The following is a 16,922-nucleotide window of genomic DNA, read 5'->3' as shown; positions in this document are numbered from 1 at the left end:
ATTTTCTGAACAATAAGATTTAGGAAACTCTGATATTTGCCAGCATTGACTGACTATAATCCACAGTAATTTAACAGATGCTCAAAACATTTACAAGAGACAGGGCAAAGATATGAGCAAAACCTGTGACTTTCTGCAAAATCAGGGATGGTACAAAAGTATGGACAACAGGCAAAATGAAGTGCTTACACAAAACTATGTAAAAACACATTCAAAAAATTAAGTTTGTTTGTGTACTTCGACTTTTCCCGGTTAGGGGTCACCACAGCGGAACTCAGGTCTGCTAATGATTGGCAGTTGATTTTTATGTACTGGCTTGCCAGGCCTGACGCACAACCTTCCACAAAGGTACGCCCATTCACGCATGTCTCCACACAGAAGACACTCTAGCTGAGAATCGAACCGGACAACATCTTACTGTGAGGCGACAACACTACCGCAGCACCAGCACTGCAAAAAATTAAGTAAAACACAAATATACAAACTTGGGTAAACATAAAAATATACATATAAAAAGCATTTGAAACTTTACATTATCTGAAAAGTGGTCTGACCTTAAGCTTATGTTTAATAGGAACTTTGTCATTAAGACCATGACCACAATCACTTCTCAGTCTAATAATTCATTTAGCTTCTAATTGTTCAGTCAAATTAGTCATATCCCCACCTTGAATATTATCATATATTCTCCCAGTAGCCATAAACTTAAAACTGTGCTCACTGGTTGTCTCTTTTACGTGTTTAGTTAAAGCATTGGAAACATTAAGGTTACTAATATGCTATACATGTTCCTTGACTCTATCCCTTAAGGTCCTATCGGTTTTCCCAACATAAAACCTATGACATAATAAGCAATATTCTAAATACACGATTTGCACTGAGTCACATGTGGGACCTACATTAAAAACTTAATTTTTGCACTGGTCAGGATTTTAAAATGTCCCTATACTCTCTATAAATCTACATATAGGGCAAATACCACACGGTTTAGTATAATCTAACCTACTAGATGTAATATTAACCCTAGGATAGCATAATTGCCTTTTCAAAGACTTCATATTTTTAAATAAAAACTTTGGTTGATCATCTAACAATTCTCTGATCTTACTATCAGTGGTGAGGATGGGCCAAAATTTTTTAATAACATAAGTAATGGAGTCAACATTATTAGAATAATAAATTGGAACTTTTATCTTTATTTTCTGTCTGGATACATTATCCTTAACATTGGCTTCATTATTTGCTTGTGTAACTTCCTCAATGACATGCCATACCTCATGTCCATTGTAGCTCCAATCTACAAAAGACCTAACCAATTTGTCGGTTTGACCAAGAAAGTCCTCATCTTCTACGTTATGTCTTGATGTTCTAAAAACCTGATTTCGAACTACATTTCTGAAAATGTGTGGTAAATGCATACTACCCTGAAATAAAAGATGGTTGCAATGACATGGTTTTCTATAAAGCTTTGTAGAAATAATACCATCATTGTCTATCATAACTCTCACATCTAAAAAAGCAATAATTTACCTGAAAACGTTGAAGAGAACTGAAGGTATGAAATGCTCAAATTAATATAACTTTCAAAGGCATGTAGCTCTTCTAAGGAACTTCCCTATAAAAGGAAATTGTCATAGATGAATCTCCAATAGAAAATTATGGACTCACTAAATGGTCCACCTATAACATGTTCAGGTTCCCATATAGCCATGACACTATTGGCATAGCTATTGGCACAAGATGTGCCATGTCTCCAGACAGAAAAGGAAGGTAAAAGTGCCAATTAATTATTCTAATAATATTGAAACACAGGTGCCAAGTAGGAAGGTAGCTGGAATAAAGAAGCTGAACCACGACAAAGTAAAATCTTCTTTTAATATGAAATGGAGAGCAGTTTTGCAATGGTATCCGTTACTTCATCAGACAATTCATTCAAACAGCAATAGCACTTAAATACTTTAATTCATTACTAGAACACCCAATCCTACCACTCAAAATTAATTCAGCACTCAGCAATCAATTAATTCCTATGGTTACATTTTGCCCTTAGTTAATTGTTGAAGTCAGAAAAGCTCTGTTTAAAAACCACATACACAAAATGTAAAGACAAGGACATGTGGATAAATATAAATAAAATACATAAAAAATCAATGAATAAATACATATTTATTTGTTTGCTAATTATTCTAATAATGTTGACTGCTTTACTTATGTTATTAAAAAATTTTGGCCCGTCCTCACCACTGATAGCGTGAACAGAGAACTGATAGACGATCGACTGAATTTTTTGTTTAAAAATATGAAGTGTTTGAAAAGACAATTATGTTATCCTAGTGTTAATATTACATCTAGTAGGTTACATTTTATTAAGCCTTGTGGTAGTTATCCTATATGTAGATTTATAGATAGTGCAGGGATATTTTTACATCCTGACTAGTGCAAAAATTATGTTTTTAATGTAGGTGCCACTTGTGACTCAATGCATATCATGTATTTAGCATATTGCTTATTATGACATAGATTTTATGTTGGCAAAACAGATATGACCTTAATTGACAGAGTCAAAAAACACCTATATCATATTATTAACCTTAATGTGATATGTCTAGTGCTTTAGCTAAACACATAAAACACAACCAGTGAGCACAGTTTTAAGTTTATGGCTATTGGGAGAATATATGATAATATTCCTAGTGGGGACATGAGTAATTTGGCTGAACAATTGGAAGCTAAATGGATTATTAGACTGAAAAGTGATTGTGGTCATGGTCTTAATGACAAAGTTCCTATTAAACCTATGCTTAAGGCCAGACCACTTTTCAGATAATGTAAAGTTTTAAATGCTTTTTATATCTATATTTTTATGTGTATGTTTAACCAAGTTCATATAATTGTGTTTTAATAAATTTTTTATATATATTTTTGCATAGTTTTGTGTATTTTTGTGATGCTTGGTGCTGTTAAATATGGGTACTCTGTGACTGGTCAGTTTTAAATTAGAGTTGATATTTTAAGCTGAATTTGCTTGACTCCCATCACATCTGAAGAAAAGGAGTTTCAACTGTGACTGTGCTTATGTACAGTTTTACAGCAATAAAAATGAGTTTAGACTGGATCTTTTGATCGTATTTGAGTCCATGTGTTTTTTTTTAGATTTTAAAAGCTGTTTAACCTTGTGCAGCTGTTCTTCACTGGTAGATACTGTCCACTGTAAGTCCCTAGTGTTTGTCCTGATCTAAGCAGCACTAACTCATTACAGCCGAGCGATGCCTCCAGGTACTTCAGCAGTTACCTCCTACTGATCTGCTAGGCATCAGATATTGCTGGTTCATTTTTGCATTAATAATTCTAAAACCATGCAACATAAAAGGTATTAAAATATTTCATCTTAGAGCTTACACAATGTCAAACTTAAGTGCATTGATTCACAAATAAAGCCAGTGTTTCCTACAGGATAGTATCTGTACTTCTTCAGACAAGACAAGACAATACTGAATGCAAGACCTTATATACACTCTCCCAGAATGTAAATCTAATGAGCTCTATCACATGGTCAATTAAACATTAATTACATTAAATAAAAGACCTAGCTTGGAATAATATAAGATAATCATTAGAAAATACATTAACATACATTTCAAAATACCTCAGAAGTATACATTAGAAGTATATTGGAAAAGTAGCCACTAACACCTGGTAAAAGTGTTACATAACACATATAAGACTGAAAAATGAATGAATATTAATAAATTAGATAAGAAATTAGATAAAAAATGGATGAAAATGACAATAAAAATTATTATTATTATTATTATTATTATTATTATTATTATTATTATTATGGTGACGAAAGATAAAAAGTGTGGTGAAAAATGTGTGATCAAAACAAGGGACTGAATAGATATAAAGATACATGTGTATGTATGCACTAAGTCCTGTTTAAAACTGAATAAATACGTAAAAACATTCTTATGCACCATAAGGATGTTAAAATTCATCTATTCATCATGTTCATATTTTTTTTATTTTCTAAGTTTGTCTTTTGTTTTCATAGTATCCAATAAGTGCATTGATATTTAACCTCTGCCTAGTGCAGGTAAAGAAATATTAATTCTTGTTCATATAATATTTAGATATATATCATCATAAATGTCACATTTTTCTAAATATTTGGACAACCAAGTAGTGCAGGCAGAATTGCTTAGCCTCATATGAAAGTTCTCAGTTGAATTAACAAAATGCTATTAACAGTATGTGTGTATATTGAGTGATTGCTAATATATTGTAAGATGTTTACAAAATATTACAGACTTAATGGTTACTGTGTTTACTGTCACTTACAAAATCCATTTTAAGACATACAACTTAAAGGATACCACCACTATGAAAATAGTTTGTACTGAAGAGTTTGTCATTTGCACTTCTTTTTTTACCCCTGTGATTGCAGAGATATGAACATTTGTTTGAAATGTGAGGACAGTTTGATTTTATCAAAATAGCCTCTGCTCATTGTACTATTGTTACAGTGCAAATGTACAGAGCTCCATTGGAGGAAATAGGTTAACAAGCTTTTGTTAAGCACCCTAAGTGCTGTTAAGTCTGCATATTACACTATGGAAATTCTTAACATGTTTATCTTCTTTTTCTGATTTCAGAATGTGATCATGATACTCCATGCGCTAGAAAAAAAAATCTAATTACAGTGTATTATACTAGACATACAGTCTAATAACACAGATGACACACTGTAGTAAACAGGTATTTATCATGGCTCCTTATTAAAATGTCAGCACTTAAAATGTTGAGTGCCGACAAGACGAGAAAAAGAAAATCCAGGAGAAGAGAGAATCTTGAAGATTGCTCTTCTCCTTTACACTTCTTTTTTTCAGGGGTCAAGCCCCCACACCCATCATTGTGGGGGCAAGCCTCCTACACTCCCTGAATTTATATATATCAACTCTGAGGTCACCATATTTCAGAGAGAGGGAACATCCATAGAAATGACTGTTTCAGACTTAACATATGTAACTCAATTTTTCTGCCATTCGGCCTCCATATTTTGGGACTTGATCTAGTGGGTTCCAACATTTCAAAAGGTTACTGTTTATCATACTGTAATAAACAGTTGTCTACTACGGGATGATCACTATACTGCAGCTTCATTTTCACAGATGAACAAATTATTCCAAATGTTTTCTTTCCAGTGCTAATGCATTGGCAGTATTACATATAAACTCACTGTACAGTAGGTAGGACTACATTGAATTGATTCAAGCACCTTTAGATTTTTCATTAAAATCAATCAATCCATTGGTAGAGAACTGTTTATTACAGTTTTTCACATTTCATTGCATTGTATACCAAGCACTATTCACCTTATTAAGCATCTTGATCTGTTCCATCTTACATTTGCTACCTTTCACTTGAATATAGCTGCATTTATTTTTTGATTTATTACCTGACTGAGTGACTGACTTTGCAGCATTCTAGTTACTTTGTAATAAAATCTGCTGCAGACTACAGACAGCGTGCTACTCACCAGAAACTGTTTCTCCCCACTACTGCATCATTAGAACGTGTGGCTAGATGACATGGAATCAGGAAGTAATTAGGCAGTTGCTCAGCACATGGTAAATAGAAGCACTGTTTGTTTTTTAACATAATGAATACAGGTCTGCTGAAGTAACTAAAGTAAAAACTATACATTTTAGAGTCAGAAACCCTACTTTACATGATGAGGGCATAATCATACCAAAAAAAAAATATATTAGATTGATATAAGATAAACATAGTTTAAAAAGGAGAGTAGCTACTAGTGAACCTTACAGCATACTGCTGGCTACATTTTTGCATTCACAGGAATGTCCTTCAACTTTCACTAGCCAACCAGTTAGCTATCCAACAGACAACACTAGGGATTTATAGGTTCATAGGTTCATAGGTAGGTACTAGGCTATTGGCCCTGGGGCCCATACAAGCCTAGCCAAAAAATGTACCCTGGCTTTCGCCACCCAAGAAAATTATTTTCCTGTGTCTCTGTCGAGCAGAGCCACAGAAGTGATCCCCTGGGTGAATTTCCCATTTTCCATCCAGTCATCAAGATTTTTCTTGAAGAGTGCTAATGAGGAGCTCTGTTTGACATAGATAGGTAGTCTGTTCCAGAGTATGGGAAGTTTCTGGGACAGGAATCTATCCCTCCAGCATGTTCTGTTTATTGTGATGACAAGGTTTAGATCCCTAGAGCGTGTAGCTCAGTGGGATAGGGATTTCTTTAAGTGGAGCATGTCCAACAGCTCTTGGCTTGACATAGCTTTGTATGTTAGACAGAGGTCGCCCCTGGGTAGGTGATATTCAATGGAGTAAAGCTGTAGTTTTTTGAGACGGTCTGCATAGGGCATCTGTTTGAGGCCAGTAATCCTCTTTGTGAGGTATTTCTGTGGTCTTTCCAGTTGTTGTAGATGTCTTGTGAGGTACATACAAAAAGGGGCATTGTACTCTATAATGGGTCTAATGAGTGATGACTAGAGGGGAACAATGACCTCTTTTTTTTGGATGAGAATCCTTTTGTGATGAGATGAGCCACGTAGAAGGATTTCCTGACCACTGTGGCAATGTGATTATCAAAGGAGAGACTACTGTCCACCTGTGTCCCAAGGTCTCATCACATTTTCGGCATTAAGTAGACTACCAGCTATGTGGTAGTTCATGGGTACAGAGTTTTTTCCAAAGGGGATGACAATACACTTTTTGGCATTGAGCTTCAGGCCATGACTTTGACACCAGGTATCTGTCTCAGTGAGGCCCTTTTGTAGTTTGTCCACATCATTAGGAGTTTCAGTTATGGCTCTTAGTTTGCAGTTATCTGCAAACTTTGTTAGCCAAAGACCTTCTGTGTTGGCCTGCACTTTAGAGAAGTAGATACCAAACAGGAGAGGACCCATGACTGAACCCTGTGGTACTCCACTTGTCACTGGTCTGATGTCGGATTTGGAATCCACTACATTCACAGTGTGGGTTCTGTCTGTGAGCCAGTTGGCAACCTATCTTGTGACATAAGGATTTATACCTAGTTTAGTGAGCTTATCTATAATTCCAGAGTGGGGAATGGTGTCGAAAGCCTTGGCAAGAGCTAGATAAGCTGTGTGAACCATTTTACCCTCATCTATGGCTTTGGTGACTGCTTCAAAGAAGTCAATCAGATTTAAGAAACGTGATCTGCTTTTTACAAATCCAAACTGGGTAGGGTCCAGAGTTTGGAGACTACCAATGTCTTTGTTTATGAGTTCCATGATGAAACGTTCCATGGCCTTGCAGACCAGGCTCATCAGGCTAATGGGGCGGTAGTTCCCGGGGTCCATCATGGCTCCCCCTTTGTGGAGTGGGATAACTGTCGCGGTGCGCCATTCAGTAGGTACAAAGCCTGAGGTGAGGCTATGATTGAACATGGTACTTAGGTAGGGTGCCAGTTCATTCTGTAGTTCATGTAGAATGCAGCCTGGGATATTGTCAGGTCCCATGGATGCTGTGTTTTTGGCTTTGGAGAGTGTGCTTTTTACCTGTGCAGCCGTGATTATAGGAACTTTGCATTCTTCTGGTATAGAGATGTTCCCTCTAGGGGGTGAGAGGGGGGTAAAGTTAGCACTGAACCTATCTGCTAGGATGTTGGCAATATCAGTTGGTTCTGTATATTTAGTGCAATTGTGTTGTAACTCAGAGCAGATCTGAGTGTTCCCATTTAGATTCTTGCCATAGCTATGGAATGCTTTGTGGTTGTCTTTAGAGTCAGTGGCAATTTTGTTTTCGTAACTAGCTTTGGAGGATTTTATGAGGGATCTCAACTTCTTACTGAGGTTGACCAGGGAGTTCCTCCAGTCATGGAATTTTACTCTTTTTTGCAACAGTTTCTTTCTTCTGTTGTAGAGTTTGTTTATGGCAGAGGACCACCAGATTGGCTTCCTTTTTTTGGAGGATAACATCTTGGTTCTATTAGGGATAGCATGATCCACACACTCGTGTAAGTGCTTATAAAGTGCATTTGTGTAGGATTCGGCAGTCATATCTCTATTGTCCGTTTGCATGGGTGTCATGAAGTTTGCCACTTCTGTCTTAAGAAGTGTGAAGTTGGCTTTGGAGAAGTTTTTTATGATGGTTTCTCTAATTGGGGGTGGGGGTGGGATGTGGATGCCTAGGCTGATTAGCTTGTGGTCCGATCTGACCAACGAGGAATTGACCTCTGGTGTGGAACACCGGTTTCCCATGTTGGTAATGACCAGTTCTAGGATATTGCTGCCCCTGGTGGGGGTGTGAATAAGTTGATCCAAGGTATTGGAATTTATGAATTCTAGAAAATGTTGAGCAAATGAGTTGGTACATGAGTAGTTTTCCTTGTTAATGGTGGGGTAGTTGAAATCGCCAATTATTAGGGTGTTTGGTTGTACCCTAATATTTTCCAGTGTATCAAGAAATGAGGAGTGTGAATCCTGGAGCATGGTGGGGGGTCTGTAGCAAGCTACAATTTGGATTGCAGTCTTGCCCAGAGTTAGTTGCACTTGGATAATCTCGGATGCATTATGCTATGTAACTAGCCTAGAGGTGTGGATATCTTTAATGAATATGGACATGCCTCCGCCTTTAGTGCTTCGCTCTGGGTTAGGTGGCCGAAAGGTGTGGTATGAATTGTAGCCTGGTAATGCAGGGTTGCTCTCTGGAGCTTTGAACCAGGTCTCTGTCACTGCACAGATGTCAATGTTCTCCATTTTAAGGAGTGCCTTGAGTGAGTGCACTTTGAGGTTTAGACTTCTAGCACTGAGTAGCATTACTCTCAGATTTTGCTTGCTTGTACCTATTACGGTTATGAATTTGTCATTTGAACCTTGCCTAAAAAAGGCAGTATAGGGGTGGCAAGAGCCTTAGCCAGTATCTGGAATCCTAAGGGTGACAGGTGCAGGCCATCTCTGGCAAAGCATCGTGGTCTGTCGATCATATCGTCCCAGGCAGACAAATACTGGATCCCCTTAGAATGACACCAGAAGTTTAGCCAATTGTTAAAGTCAGTCATTTTGTCCTTGTACTGTGGTATCATTCTGGGTGATGACAGGATGCTACTCAGGGTTAGGGTCATACCTGCCTGGGATAAAAGATCGGAGAGCTCCTCCATGTCTCTTTTCATGTAGTCCAGGGAGGTACGTCTCAGGTCATTCACACCAACATGGACAATGACAGTGTCATATTTGTACTTATTATGGAGTGACCTGAGTGCATGCGTTATGTGGTGGATCCTGGCACCTGACAGGCAGCTGACAGTAACTTTCTCCTTGTTTAGTCTAGTGAGTGGAACATCAGTGTGCCTGACTATAGAGTCACCTATGACTAGAGTGTTGGGTACATTGTTATGCCTTATGGGCTGTGGTTGAGTGGCACACTGAGCTTGTGGGCTATGTGTCATTTGGGTTGTGTTGGGGGGTGGAGTTTGCTTGCGTTTATGCTTCGGATGTCCCTGATGCTTGGGCAGGTTTTTATTGAGAGCCTCCGCGAATGTAGGTGTGTGTTTTGTGTTTCTATGTGTGTGTTTTGGTGGTGTAGGTTTTGAGGGACTATGTGATGAGTGTGTTGTGGTGCAAGTGTTTACCTTCTCCTCTTGACTGTCTAGTCCAGTCTTGGGTGAAGAGAGCTTTGCTTCCAGTTTGGCTATATAAGTGCATCTCTCACAGGTTGTAGTGTTGGGTGGTAGGAGGACAGGGTTGTCTGTTTACATGAGGCAATTGCTGCATTGCCCCAAGATGCCCAGATTCATCAGATAGACAGGAGAAATCACTGGGAGCTGACCCTTAGACATGCCTGGATAAGTGCTTATTTATTAAGTACTAAAAATTGCTTTCCACTAGACAAGTGAGGAAAGTTGAGTGCTGTAGTAATTTGCAGCATATGTAGTGCTTACAATGAGTTCTGAACAAGTGCTGAGTTCAAAGAAACAGATTTGAGTGCTGAAACTAGAACACTGGCTAGTTATAAGAAACAAAACTAAGCTAGAAGGCTTCCCTCCAACACAGAAGGGCTTGGGGGCTCAGAAGCCTACAAATGGTCTAGACCACTTAACAGGAAAGGCAGGAAACAAGCTTATTTTTTTATTTTTTTTTTTTTGTTCTCTTTCCCAGATGCTCTCTTTGTACACAGTAGGAGTGCCTGAAATCAGAATATTATCTCTCTGCACTCAGTTGAGTGAGCAAATGAGATGGGCCCAGAAGGAATATCCAAACACACATTTACAAGAGGGGCGGGCAGTTTCAAAGCCACTAAGATTAACACCAAAACAGAAACAGGGAGGACGGGTGGGAAAACTAACTGAAGAACAGAGTCAAAACTTCCAGTTCAGTTAATATTCATGCAACACAATTAAATCAATTTAAATACTGTATTATTTTTAAAAAAGTGCAGATAAAGGTACTTAAATTCTCTTATACGTCCATTTGAATACAGCTAGATCTTAAGTTTAGTAAGCTTATCAATAGTACCTGCCTGGGGGAATGTAGCAATGAGTTTGGCAAGGTAAAGATAGGCAGTGTGAATGGAGACACCACTAGTCCTTGGTTTTAGGGACCTTTTCAAAGAAGTCTGCAAGGTTAATCATGCAGAATCTGTCCTTGTCAAAGTGAAATTGATTTGCTTTAAGGGCTAGAAAGTTTCTTATGTCTGTACTAATGAGCTTGGACATGATATGTCCCATTGCTTTACATATAAAACTGGTGAGACTAGTGAGGCTATAATTGCCTGGATCAGTAGTAGGGCACCTCTCACTGTTAGAGTAACAACTCTACAAACTTCAAGCACATTACCTGTGGAAAGTGTGAGATTAAAACAGTTAAAGAAAGGTTCAGTCAGTCTCTATCTATAATAAATAGGCAACTCAGTATATTATCAAGGACTATGAAAATTACATTTTTAGGTTTAGGTAGGACTGCCAACACTATTATTAATATGTAGTGTAATCCGTACCACAAGTGCACTCTGAATTTAGGAAAAAGACAACCTTCTTAGATACTTTTCTGATATAAGAAAGCAAAAGATTGTTAAGTACATTTTAGCATTGTTAAATCCTAGTGTCAAATAAAATATTACAGTGGCCACCACAAAACAGTGTCCAAAGCATTTTACTGCTTTTAAAGCATTTATACAACTTACTGTTACACCAAAATAATAAAAGCATGCCAATCAATTGTCTAACAAATGAACACCACTTTTTCCTATAGTCTGTGTGCTTGTGCTAAGTGTTCTACAACTTTCAAATCTATAGACCACTTTCGCCCTCCAACCTATTTTTTTTCTTTAACTCATAGTACATAGTACATGGTATGCAATAACTATGCTCAGCAAGTAGCAAAAAGATAAGTTTTTATGTTACTTTTTGATGTATGACTCTCACTGTAACAAGCTTTTTATGACACAGTTTATATATTAGAACTGTTATTAGTGGTGCCAAAACTGTCATACAGCCATCAGTGACCACAGAAAAAACATTAAAGAAACCAAATGACAGTTTTGACATCTCTAGCATAATTTGTGCTGTCAGGAAAAAAAAAAACTTCAACAAAGTGAAGTATCTAAAAGTTTTTTTACAGGTATTACAGGATTAGTGAGGCACTGATATTCTGTTGTCTGTGTGGCGTAACTAAGTACATTACAGCTTTCAAAGCTGTTAAATACCTCATGCCCCTTCACCTTTATTCTGTTTAACTGGTAATATGTTGAAGCAGATGAAACTACCCATGAGTTACAATGAATTCTTATCAGATCACTAATTATTACTTAATTTTATGAGCTCTTAACTCATTACATCCGAGTGATGCCTCAAAGTGTATCTGAAGTTAACTCCTACTGATGCCTCTAGGCATCAAATATTGCTTGTTCATTTTTGCATCAGTAATTCCAAAACCATGCTATGTATAAGGTTTTAAAATATTTCATCTTAAAGCTTACACACTGGCAAACTGAACTACATTAATATTTGACATCTGTCTAGTGCAGGTAAAGAGATATTAACTATTTTTTTTATTATATTAATTTATATAGATATACTTTTTAATTTTTTCTAAACATCTCAACAACCAAGTAACAGACAGAACTCCTTAGCCTCATATGAAAGCTCTCAACCAGCTGAATAAAATGCTGCTGACAGTGTGTGTGTATGAAATAGTTTAAGTTGTTTTCAAAATATTACAAAAGTAATAGTTACTGTGTTTACTGTGACTTGTAAAAATTCAATTTAAGACCTAGAACCTAAAAAATACTAGCACAATAAAAATGTTACACTTCTTTCATAACACCTATGGTTCCAGAGAAATGAACATGTGTTTGAAATGTGAGGATAGAATTTGATTCTGTAAAAGGCTTAGGCTCCGCCCATTGGAACTTACAGTGCAAACTTCCCGAGCTCCATTGGAGTGAATGCATTAAGATGGATTTCATGAGTTACTTCTTGAGCTTCATTCTTTATTTATTTATTTAACATGTGTTTACTGGAGAAGTCTGACTGGGCAAATTTGCCCATTTTCAGTGGAGGCCTGGGGAGAAAAGCTCCACATAATAATAACATAACAGTCAGTATTTTAAACAATATTGAAACAATCAGAGAAATGATAGTAATAAATCACATAATAACATATTATCACAGTTCAAGTTAGTAATAAAGCTAACAAGATCACTTAGTAACACATATTTTGACAGTTACACTTACTATCAAAAAATCATTCAGTGGAGTAATGTCTCAGAGATACAACAGCTTAATATACAATGGAGTAGTGTCTCAGATATACCTGTTTGGTACTCTAAATTGTTATGCTTAATGTTGTTATGCTTATAATCACATGGGATCAGTAAGCAAATAGAGAGAGATATATTGAAAGTGTAGAGTAGGGGGCAGAGAGGATGAGGAGGGGAGTAAGTAAGATATTCAGTAAGCAATGAGATATAGTGAAAGTGCAGAATAGGAGGAGAGAGGGTGAGGAGGGGAGAAATGGGTTCAGCCTGGTGAGGAGCAGGAGCATAACCAGTTGTCATTTAGGTGGGACTTTAGCAGTTTTTTAAAGTGTGTTAGGTTTACTATGTTTAGTATGTTGTCGGGGGTGGACTTCCATGATTTAGTTACATAGTTAGAATATTGTGAGTTTCCAAAGCTGTTACTGGATTTTGCAACATCGAGTAGTAATTTTTTTGAGGATCGTAGAGTCCTGCTATTGAGGTGGGTTTGTGCTATGTCCTGTAGGGATGAACATTTGTCGGGTAGGTAAACTATGGAGTGGGCTATGGTAACTTGGTTTAGGGTTAGTAGGTTGGGCAGCTCTAACCATTTGAGTTGTTTCAGAGCAAGACAATGATGGGTTCTGTGGGGCAAGTTAGCAGCAAATCTGGCTATCTTATGACTGCATGATTCAAGTTTGCTTAAGTCTGATTTTTTTGAGGTTAATAAATATAGGGGAGGAGTGGAATAAAGTGGATAGTAGGTGGTTCCTGGCAATAGCTTGTCTGGAAGAGTTTGTTAAGAAAGGTTTTATTCTGTAAAGGGAACCTAATTTAATGTGGGCCTTTTTGATGGCATGAGATATATGTTTGTCAAATTTTAACTTATCATCTAGATGAAACTCTCAAGGTTTATTTCCTGGAATCTCTTGCTGGTATACACAACAGACTGGTCATGATCAGTGACACAATCATAATGCTTAATAAAGCTTATTCTGTAATTTCAGCAAAGGGATTTAGCTCACTAGCTCTTGTAAAATTAAATAAAGAATGGAAGAGGTAACACTATTCAAATTAGAACGCAGGGCAGAGTATGAACCACAATGCTTCCCAAGTGCCAGTCTGGTCTTGGGTGTTAAAAAAGCTGCTTTTGCAGGTTATGTGATTCCGAATTTAACAAGTTCCACTAATACTTTGCTTAGGACAATAAAAACACTGACAGGCCCAAAGGTAAAAGTGCTTTTTAAAGCCACCTCATAATGGATCGTTATTATTATTGCATTTCTGAAGTTAGAGAAAATTACAGTGAATGGATAACACTACAGATGATTGAGAAGGCTTAAGAAGCTAAAGATAAATTAAATAATATTCTGGGTACTTTTCCATTAACGGGGCAGCAGGCAAAATGTGTGCAGACCTCTCAACCTCTTACAGCAAGAAATCTGGAGCAAAGCCATACAAAATGAGAGAACAAAGGCCCTAAAATTGGGATACTTCATATTTTGCTCTTACAAACTTAGAAACTTGGTAGAGTAACAGGTTTTGCATTAGCATGAATTTTCAGAAGATTATGAAATCTGAAACTGAAATATCTGTCTTTATATATATTCTGACTTAAACTCTCCATGATTTGCCAGAAAAACCCAATTTGATGAGAAACAGAGCAAAAATACGAGACAAAAATTTGGACATTCTGCAAAAATCTGTACTGTTAAGAGGTATGCAACTACGTCAAAAACCACTGTATTATCTATACACCAAAGTGGGCGATGTGACTTGCTACATTGCAATGTGCGATTCATCATGACTGTTATCCACATCAAGCACCGTTTTCACTGTTATCTTTACTGCTTCTTATAATGAAGTTATGATAACCAGTGTTACAAAAGATACACATTTGGTTATCATTCAAATCCAAACATTGTTTTAATTGCTATTAAAATAAAGTTTTGTGCAATGTCGAACACAGTTGGCAGGTTCAACCCTTTTTTCCGTGTGCTTCACCCATCCCACTTTTGAGGTTGTTCCTGTATTACAACAAGATGGTGCTGCTGTGGTTGAAGGTCTTTGACATATTATATATGGAGTATGTTTTATTTTTGGGATAATAACAGCTGCTTCAGTGACCGTCTCTCAGGTCAGTGATTACATATGAAAGAATTTATGGTGGTTATTTTGGAAGCTGCAAAAAATTGTTTTCTCCTATAAATTGTTAGGTTTTATGCCATCTATCATACTTTACACCTGTCACGGGATACTGTTTCCCTTATATTATATTGTATTTTACTTATGTATTTATTTTATAGCTTGGTTCTTTAAAGGTTAATGATCTTGTTTGGTAGTAGATTTGTGTCATGCGACTTAACCATATGCTTGGCAGAATTCATGTGGCAACGTTCCAACTGCTGCCCCATTAATGGAAAAGTTCCATATTCTGTAACATTCAGGAATTCTCTTATATGATCTTGGAAATGATTATCTGTTACAAAGGCTGGAAAACAAATGGAAAAGATTCTTCATTATAACACAGGGACATAAAGTTTAAGCAAAATAAAATGTTCACATTTCTGATTCCACATTACTGTAGTATGAACTGTACCAAGGCATTAATAGACTTCCATAAATCTTTATTTCTAATGTTCACACTTAGAAACTATTTTGAAATGTCTTTCATAAGTGTTCATGATTGACTTTATGAGATGCATATATGAGTGCATTCCATTTCTACTGTACTAAGTCACAAATTGAAACAGTGTTTGATTGTGACGCTCTGTAAAAACATGTAACTGCAATGGGTATACTAACATGCTGGATGCAAGGATGTAAATCCAGTGTTATTAACTTGGTTAGTAAAATGAATAGCTGCACAATAGTCACATCATACACCTAAACCTACTCTGCAGCCTGATTTTGCATAAGAGGCTACATGTGAGCTAGGGTGAATGTTATAGCAAACAGGCAAGTTATATACCACTCTGCACATCAGTCACAGTGCTATCTCTTTTAGCCAAAAGGGTACAATATGGTTAGTGGTAGAGCAAACCTTTGACATTTTAATGAACTTTCCACGAACCTGAGAAATAAAAGTAAGTGTGACTGAAAATCACAATGCAGTGGGTGAACTGTGAATGGGGCAACAGTGTAGAGGAGCTGTACAAAACCAGAGACAGACTCAGAATTTTGCTGAGCAAGATCGTGGATATTTAGTTCCAGAAGGGCAGAGTATTGCATTTTGTATAAAGGAAGCCTGTAATACAATACTGGATGGGCCAGAAGAAAAAACGTGCTTGAAATTAATTCTATGTTTAATTTCTTTAGAGGAATCTTGAAGTCTAACAGAATTCTCAACTGAAGTGCGAAGGACATAAAATCATTGGATCTAGAATTATTAAAATCTTTCATTGTACCATGGTGAGGTATTGTTTGGACTGCTGTATTAATTACAGGGATCTATAATTTATGAGTTATATTTGCTTAATAGGCTTCACTGAAGAGTTCCAAAGATGGTAAGGAGAATGTCTGTCATGTTATTCAGCGAGAGGCCACAGACAGTGAACATATTTGACGTAATGTAAAAGAAACATAGGAATGGAATAAAGTATATTGTTAGTGATATAGATGTTGGTTAGATGCAAGTGGGAAGAAAGATTCAGGACTGAGCGATGGAAGCATTACTTTTTTGAGAGTGTGGTAATTAAGAAGATCTCTGTCTTATGAAATTTATGGAATACTTCATGAACCATACCTGGGAAAAGTTAATGGGAGAAGGAGACTGAATAATCTGAGGAAATGCTCAAGGCTTAGCTGTGTCTTTGGCTGAAATAAATCAATAAACATTTCCATCCAGCAATGTTCTTTCTCCTCAGTCAACAGTAAATTAACAATGGTTGTTTCATTTATATTTGTGATTTTTCTATAAAAAATAAGAGCTACAGGTTTATATTACTTGGTCTCCCATGATCATGTTCTTAAGTAAGGAGATTTCTTGCTTGGCTGAAATCGAAGTTTTGTGCCATTGCTTAACAGCATGTACCAATATATACTTCTTTTAGCTTTATGTATTGTTATACCATTACATGGTACCAGTGCATGGTAAACTTTTTTCATGGGTTATAACTTGCCAAAACATGCACTTGCATGTGCACATACAAGCACATGTGTGCATGCACCTGCATACACATACACACACA

The sequence above is a fragment of the Protopterus annectens genome, chromosome 6.part0, assembly GCF_019279795.1.
Source record: "Protopterus annectens isolate FY-2018-M chromosome 6.part0, PAN1.0, whole genome shotgun sequence".
In the NCBI taxonomy this organism is placed as follows: Eukaryota; Metazoa; Chordata; order Ceratodontiformes; family Protopteridae; genus Protopterus; species Protopterus annectens.
This window is presented reverse-complemented; position numbering follows the sequence as displayed.